Raw genomic sequence first — 9,020 nt, 5'->3', positions numbered from 1 at the left:
CCTTCCCAACCCAACCCATTCTATGATTATATGATTCTATCATTCTTTACCCAGGCATTATTGCCCAAACCCTCTCATTTCAGCTGTACAGCTCAGCTTTGGTAATACTGAAAAAGGACTGACTAATGAAGTCAGCAGATTATTGTCATCCCTAGCACTTCTACAGAGACTACAAGGTTGGATAGGACATAAGAGAGAGATGATGAGACTTGTTATAAGGTGCCTGTAGACTTGATTTTATCTAGGATCAGACTTTTTGCTGGACTGTCCTCATGTGAAAATTGTAGAAAACCAAGCCAAACACAGTGTTAGATGAATAGTGTCTGTAGCAGATACTAGAGAATGCACACAGTTTTCTGGATGACAGGACATTAATTTCATGTACCTTAACCAAGAGGTTTGTGCTATAACCATTCTCATTAAAACTGTATCAAAATCAGAAACAGATATGTAACTAATTGCAGAACAAGGCGCTAACTCTTTTTCTTTACGTTCACCAAACGAGACTTATGGCTCTTTGTCTGTGTATAAATTAAATGTTGAGCTTTGTGAATTAACAATAGTAATATTTATAATATTTAACTCTGTTGTTTGACAGATAAATCTGTATTTCTTCTTTCTTTTTTTCCGATCTTTTTTTCTTGGTAGGGCAGCAGGAGGGCTTGGCATAATTACTGGGATTGGCTACATAATCCTTACTTCAGAATTAATGTTACAATGTCATTAAAACTAAAATTTTCTCAAAGCGAGACATTGCAAGTTCAAGTGACAAAGCTGTGACAAATTTCAAGATAAGTCTGTGTAAAACACCTGAGTTTGGTAAATTTGGTAAGAAAAATTAGATTAATTAATACAGTATAAAAGTTACTTTTGATGGCACAGATTTCTAGGAGAGGGCACAATGGACATTAACATTCTTGTCAAAATGGATTGTTGCAATACACTTTGCTCTACTGTGTGGTAAGGAAGTGTTCCTCTGCTGGCATAAATTCCTTTCCAATGAGATGGTGGTATGCAAATCTTTTAGGTTTAGTGGAACCACCTTGCTTTGGATTATGTTTCTTCTACAGGTGTGGAAGCAAGAAAGCCTGAGGCAGCAGTATTGGCTCTGGATCCAGCAGTGTGGTCTTAGACCAGCAACCTAGAATAAAACACTCATTGATTTGAACTTGCTGCTGTTAAGGCTTGCTGATTTGTTTAATGTGTTGCATAAACATTAGATATCTTTTAAAGGACAGATTTGAACTATTTTTGCCCATATTTTGCTGAGATCTGAATTAATCTACTCTAAGTTTTCTCTTTTCGTAGAGAAAAGCTGTCAATCACAAGGACTGTCAAGTATTATTCATTTTGAATCTTACACTCAGCCTCATTCAAATGCCACTGGAAGCAAAGGGAGGTTTTTCAGATGATTTCAGTATTATGGACTCACACTAGACTGGGAGATACTGAGTGCCATTCATTGCCAATGAAGTTAAAAGCACATCCAGATTTTCATAAGCTGCTAGACAGAACTGATTAAAGTTTTGAGTTGGAGATTTTGGTATTAATTTAAAATTGAATCTAACCTCTCAGATTATCATTCTTCATAATTATGGAATTGATTCAGGATCTGTATTTAGAATCAAATAACTTCTTGCTCTATCAAGCAGTCATTTTTACATGCTATAATAACATTTCCCCTACCCCAGGAAACTTTTGAACCAAGGGCAAGGCATCTGTGAGAAAAGTTAGCATCATGAAATCCATGCTGTGGCAAATGGAGAGAAAGGGACAGGAGAACTTACAAAATGCAATCAGAAAACTATAATAGAAAGGAAAAATAATAATTAAACAAAGCTTATTTTAGAACTTCCTGCTAAAACCTATCACAAAATTCTGGCTTTCTCCAGCCCCCGAGGATTACGACTGCGATGTTTATAATCCCTTGATAAACCAGCTATCCATTACAATCCAACCGAGACAAGTCCAATCTAATGGATGTTCCTGGATCACAGAATCACAGTATGGTTTGAGTTGGAAGGGACCTTAAAGATCACCCAGTCCCATCCTCCCAGCATGGGCAGGGATATCCCACTAGATCAGGCTGCCCAAGGCCCCATCCAACATGGCCTTGAACACCTCCAAGGATGGTGCATCCACCCCTTCCCTGGGCAGCCTGTTCCAGTGCCTCACCACCCACATTGTGAAGAATTTCCTCCTTATATCTAGTCTAAATCTGCCCCTCTCCAATTTATAGCCATTGCCTCTAGTCCTATAACTACATGCATTTATTTTCAGTCCCTCCCCAGCTATTTTGTATGCTCCCTTCAGGTACTGGTTAAGTGTGAAAATTCAGGATAATCTTCATGATAACAGGTTGCAGGCTTTTGCATGCAAGCATTTTCCCAATAAATCAAATACACATATTTTTATGTTCTTGATTCCATTAATACTAACCCCCTCAAGTTAAATCACCAGGTTAAAAAAGACCTCTTGGAGTCCAATCATTCTTACCAGCCACTAAACCATGCCCCTGAGCACCTCCTCTACCTGTCTTTTAAATAATTCCAGGGAAGGTGACTCAACCACCTCCCTGGGCAGCTTCTGCCAGTGCCCAATGACCCTTTCTGTGAAATTTTTTTTCTGATGTCCAGTCTGAACCTCCCCTGGTGCAGCTTGAGGCCATTCCCCCTTGTCCTGTCCCCTGTCACTCTGGAGAAGAGCCCAGCTCCCTCCTCTCTACAACCTCCTTTCAGGTAGTTGTAGAGAGTAATAAGGTCTCCCCTCAGCCTCCTCTTCTCCAAGCTAAACGACCCCAGTTCCCTCAGCTGCTACTCGTAAGACTTGGTCTCCAGCCCCCTCACCAGCTTCGTTGCTTTTCTCTGGACACACTCCAGAGCCTCAACATCCTTCTTGTAGCAAGGGGACCAGAACTGAACACAGGATTCGAGGTGCAGCCTCATCAGTGCCAAGTGCAGGGGCAGAATAGCCTCCCTGGACCTGCTGGTCACACCGTTTCTGATACAAGCCAAGATGCCATTGGCCTTCTTGGCCACCTGGGCACACTGCTGGCTCATGTTCAGTCGGCTGTCAATCAAGACCCCCAGGTCCTTCTCCTCCATGCAGCTTTCCAGCCACTCTTCCCCCAGTCTATAGCACTGCATAGGGTTGTTGTGCCCCAAGTGCAGGACCCGGCATTTGGCCTTGTTGAACCTCATGCCATCGGTCTCAGCCCAGCGGTGCAGCCTGTTCAGATCCCTTTGGAGAGCCTCCCTACCCTCCAGAAGACTGACACTTCCACTCAGCTTAGTGTTGTCTGCAAACTTACTTAGGGTGCATTTGATCACCTCATCCAGGTCACTGATAAAGACATTGAACAGGGCTGGACGCAGCACTGAGCCCTGGGGGACACCACTTGTGACCGGCCTCCATTTACCACAACTCTCTGGGCCCAGCCATGCAACCATTTTTCAGCCCAGGAGAGTGTGCGCCTGTCCAGGCCAGAGGATGGCAGTTTTGTAAGGAGAATGCTGTGAGAAACTGTGTCAAAGGCTTTACTGAAGTCCAAGAAGACTACAATCACAGCCTTCAGAGCATACCAACTTCACAAAATAACAATTTTCCATGTGTTTACATGGAATCCAATGAAGATTTGCAATTTTTGCCTTTCTTGAGGGACTTTTTGAAAAAACTAAGTATTCAAATCACTCTTCACAAACTATTGAGTTGCTAAGAGGAACGTTGACTTTCTAAAAGCTTTCAATTAGGCCTGCTGCTTGATCCATTTTAACAGTTTTATTGAACTAATAGCGTTGTTCTCTCTGGATTATGATTCTTAGGGAGGCTGTGATTCAAAGCATTTAGCAGAAGTTGAATGAAATCATTCACATGATCAAAGTGACTCATCTGCGTGTTTTTGCAAGCCTCATCCTCAAAACCAGGTGCTATTACTTTACCAGTAATAGACAATAGCTAAGTAGGTCCTAGCAGAATGGAAAACAACTCTAGGAAAGAATCTATTAGCTTTTATACTAATATACAAACAGTAGTACATAAATTTTTAAAAGATAAATAAGGTAAAAAACAAAAACACATTGTCCTTTCAATATTCTGGTATCTAAAAGGCTGCTTACTAGAGCAAAGCCAATAAAATGAACAAGGTGGATTAGCTCAGTTCATTGCTTTTAATTAAATATATCCTGAGCTATGCTCTAAATGATTTAGCAAGGAACATTTGCTGCTTCACATTTACACTCTTGCTAAGTAGCAGTTGGAGCAACTCTATTCTCACTAAATACTGGGAAAGAATAGTGTATAAGAACCCAGGTGTGGGATTTGCAAACCTAAAGAATTAATCCCAAGAGGAGGGATGATCCAGGTGAATTTTAACTTGGAAGTACAATATTTCAAAAGCGTGTAATCCACAATGTAATCCAGAATCCTTCTTAAGAGCTGGCTTTCCTGCAGAAATATTATCCTGACCTTTCTCTAACTGTTGCTATGGAAAGAGATGCTTCCTGGCTTTTGGCAAAGGGCCAGTAATTGTATTTAAATGAGGTGTTGAACAACCATAATATGTGTAGTGTGTTATTATTTCTTTGTGGGAGGTTTATTACAGGCTTCTAGTATATAATCTGAGTTAGATATCTGAGGAAAAACAATAGTTTTAAATTTGGAAATTGTATTCTGTCTTTAAAATTCCCTGATTTTCCTGATAGTCTTTTGAAGTTCTTCTGAAGTTATAAACATTATCTAAACTCTTTAATCAAACCATCCTTTCAACCAGCTGCAGCAGAATGTCTCTCTTTTATGTTTATGGGAAATCGGATGCAATTATTTTACAGAGACGAACTTGCTATAAACAACTTGCTATCATTTCTAGACTTTCCAATTTCATTATCTTAACAGAAATAAATCAACATTGAAGCTGCTCTAGTCTGGCGCTGATATGCTGTTTAGAATTAACATAGGTGGGTGATCTTTTATTCAATTTCATTATATTACTGAGCAAATTTAGCAAGTAAGTTAGCACAGGTTGGGAAATTAAATTTTTCAAGATATTCATAGTACTTGAATCTTAACAGACTGGTGGACACAGAAAAATGTAATCTACCATATTAACTTTGTCTGCAACAGGTTCATGGAAATGCATAAATTTTGAAGTAAGACACTAGTAACTGAGTGATTATAAGTACTTAGGATTTTATCTCTCCTGTGTGGTTTATAAGACTCATCGAGTGTTATGATTTTGATTTACATTTAGCTTTCTAATCACCGTTTTTTAAAAAACTTAAAAACATACTTTTATATATATACGCACATATTCAGATTGTTAAAAAAGGTGCACTTCGCTGTTAATAATCTTAGAAACTACAGTCAGTTACATATACATTAATAGTTCTAGCATAGGTTTCCCATTGCAGAGGAATCAATTTATCTTGATTTTGTTTTCAATAGATGTTGGATAATTCCAGGTAGTGTTTTCTCTTGCATCCTCTATCTGTTCACAAAGATACACTCACATGTCCACAAAATGACATAGAAAACCAATTCAACTTCTCACAAAGTTGCATGATCTGAACTTGTCATATCTCGTTTCTCTTTCCGTCTTTTTGCTTGCAGCAACTTTTCAATAAAGGTTATTTATCTTGACTTTATCTTAAAAACCACTTTCCTGCTGTTTCCAGCCTCAGTGCCTCTGAAGGAGCCACTTCTACAATCTGCTGTGAAGCAGCTGTGCAATTATGTTCAGTAAAAAGATAATATATACACCTGCTATTTTCCATTTTCGCTAAATTTGTTGTATTCAGTGATGTTTAACCATCCTCCATGGCAAGCCTACTAAGAAGGGTATATCTTTCGTATGTTCCAGGGCTGCTTAACACGTATTTAAATTGAATGGGAACTTTACTGGTCTTCATAGTCAGGAAAAAATTATTTTTGACACTTCTGCTCAGCTTCTGAAAGAGGGAAGTTTGGCCTGGTAACTGCAGACAGGAGAAATACAATGGGCCAATGATCACAAAGTCTCTAGCACATTTCTAACCCAATGTCGTTACAATTTCTGTCTATCTAATGAATCATAATAAAAGGTTTAGTAACACACTATCTATGCAAAAGAGCATAAGATGGGTCTGCTGAGTAAGGTCAAAGCTTCATCTGACTCAGGATTTGTCCTATGACAGTTATCAATTCTAGACAGAAGGTAGAAGAACCTGCAAGCAAATTGTGACAGACCTCCCTGGGTCTTTGTATTTAACAATGACTGATTTACTCCACCTTGTTCCTTGTGACTCTAATCTGTAAACTTCCCAGAAACAGAGACTTTTTCATCTCAACCCCATGCGGTCTGGAAACTCGGCTTCTTTTTTCATTTTGAAACTGTACACTACCTTCATTTGAAGCACCCTAAGGCTTGCCTTGGATGAGAAATAAAAAATAATTTCCTATACCATACACTTTGTACATTGTGATTCTAAAGATCTTCAGCAATTTATTCGTCTCCTATTTTCCATGATAAAACATACTGCCCTACTGAACTGCTTGAAATGTTCCATACCTTTGACAATACTTGTCATTCTCTTACTACCACCTTTTAGTTAGTCACAGCGAGCTGTCTGATCATTAATAATTATGAGTGTAAAACAAAGAATGAGAAATTAAAAAAAAAGCGTCAAGAAACTAAAAAATATGGAAAATACAGGGAAAAACACTGATCAAATTGCTGGCTATTGAATTTAAAAGTCAATATTCATCTACTTCATTACTACTGAATAAACTTTACCCACAATAATGATGAACAAGGATTGCTGGTGTATTTCTTCTGATTTGCTAATCTGCACATGTTGTACATGATCATTAGCTAATTAGTGTTATTTTGTAATTCATCTATACCAACACAGAATATGGGTCACTTTCCAAAGGTACCTGTATACCAGTAATTTTGTACTCTACGGTAACTTGGTGACTCGTGATTATCTGACACGTACTGGTTTGTCTTCAGGCAAACACCAATTTTACTTCTGGCACTTCAAGATTCAAAGAGTGGCTAATTCGACTATTTTGTTTTTCATCAGATAGGGTATGGAGAAAAACCTTAGGCTTGTTGTTGAGTTGTGTTTCACTGACTGCTGCAAGCTTTCTATGCATGAAGCATGCCATTGACATCACTCACTCGCAGTGTATGGTGTGAAGCAATCACAATAAGAAAAAATGGAGATAAAAGTAGGAAAGCAGCAGGGGAACAAGAGTGAGTGGAGCAAAACATATCAATCTGTGGAAGATGCCTGACTGCTTCCAATTGTACTGACATGATCTTCTGATTTATCCTCCAGGAAGGGAGGATTGTAATTACACTGTACCAACATGTACGAAAACGGAAGGAAAAATGCTCTTAAGCATGGTTAAAGATTTGTCACTTTTATACGAATTCTCCTTTGGGGCTATCCTAAACCTGTGTTGGAATCAAAATAAAATTAAACCAAGCTTGTTTTATATGAGTCACAAACATTAAAATGCACCGAGTTTGTGTAGACTTAAAAGCCCAAATACATATGGATGAATATGCACTGCTTTAGGCTCAAATATTAGGAACACAAACACTGGCTGTAATTGGGAGGTTTGGGAGTGAATTAAATAAAAAAATACTGTACTGTTTACCACTGTAAAGGTCTGATTCTTGTCCGTGCTAGTAAGGAGTGTATCAAGAATGATGTCAAGAAACAAATATAATTGCGTAAATTTTATGCTAGTATTGGAGAAATCATGCTCTCTGGGTTCTAAGTACCTAATAAGTATTCTTCAGAAATCTTCTCTAACCTAGGAAATTATTGCTATTTTACTAAGAAGATAATACAGTAGAAGTAAGCTAAGTGATTCACATAAGTAATAATAGCACGTCAGTGGTAAGAGTTTGTAAAAATGCACAAGGAGTCCCAGTGCTATAAGTGGCAGTCAGAATCTGTTGCCAGCAAAGGAAAAAAGATTCTGCCAAAACTGGTATGTGATAGTTTTTAGAGAACTGTAATTCCTATCAAACCTATCAGCCTCTAGTCAAAATGTGAAAAAGTAGTTTGAATGGCTTTTAGAAGAAATTTAAATTTATATTTAGTTTAAACTTAAAAATTCATTCCACCTTTTCTGATTAAACCAGAAAACACAAGAAAAACATCTAATTCAAAACTGAAGTGAAGGAACCCTCTTTGTTAGAAACACCTACTGAAAACATCTTTTAAAATTTAAAATGGGGAAACTTCTAGCTGAAAGAATAATTAGTTTTCCATCCACAATTTTTTAATATCTTTTTGCTAAAAAAAAAAAACCAAAAACCCGAACCTAACCAGGAGGGACTCCATGGCAATTTTCCAAGCATTTCTACATTTGTAGAATTTGCTAATTCAATGCAGTGCATTTCCTTTAAAGTTATCCAAATTATGTCTTTGTGCCTTCCAACAAGGATATTTGAATTACAGCATTTTCAGCTTTTCTTTGTGATCTGCTTCCGTGCACATTTTGAGCCAGATCTCCACCAGCCCTCGGGTCTTTCATCTGAACTCTGAAATAAAGACATCATGCAAGACTGGATGCCTCCTTGCAAAATCTTACTGCATATCATTTCTATTCATAAGATAAATCACCAGTTGCTGATGAGTCCAACCTTAAGGAAACCCCATCTTGCCAAGGAGAGATGACAGTCATGATTTCTACTGCTCCTTTTGGCTGCACCATCCTTGTTGCTATCTGCAGCTTGATTTTCTGACCACAATAACGAGGACATGGTCCTGTGGTTACTTCTTGACTGTAGGTGGGTTCTCCTTCTCAGGGCTTCAGCTCTCAGGATGGCAGATGTGACTGCAGGTTTCCCAGTGACTGGTCGGTGAACCTGGTTGTGGTAGTTGGGTTGAACCCACACTTATCTGTTATCTCTACTGTCACCCTAACAAAACGCTTCAGAGAGCTGAGTGGCTTCAGAGTTTTAAAGATGACACTAGTTTGCTTTTTCTAAGGTGTTTTGCTTATTTATATCTTGTGAATAGGAA

Source organism: Cuculus canorus, chromosome 2 (assembly GCF_017976375.1).
Source record: "Cuculus canorus isolate bCucCan1 chromosome 2, bCucCan1.pri, whole genome shotgun sequence".
In the NCBI taxonomy this organism is placed as follows: domain Eukaryota; kingdom Metazoa; phylum Chordata; class Aves; order Cuculiformes; family Cuculidae; genus Cuculus; species Cuculus canorus.
This window is presented reverse-complemented; position numbering follows the sequence as displayed.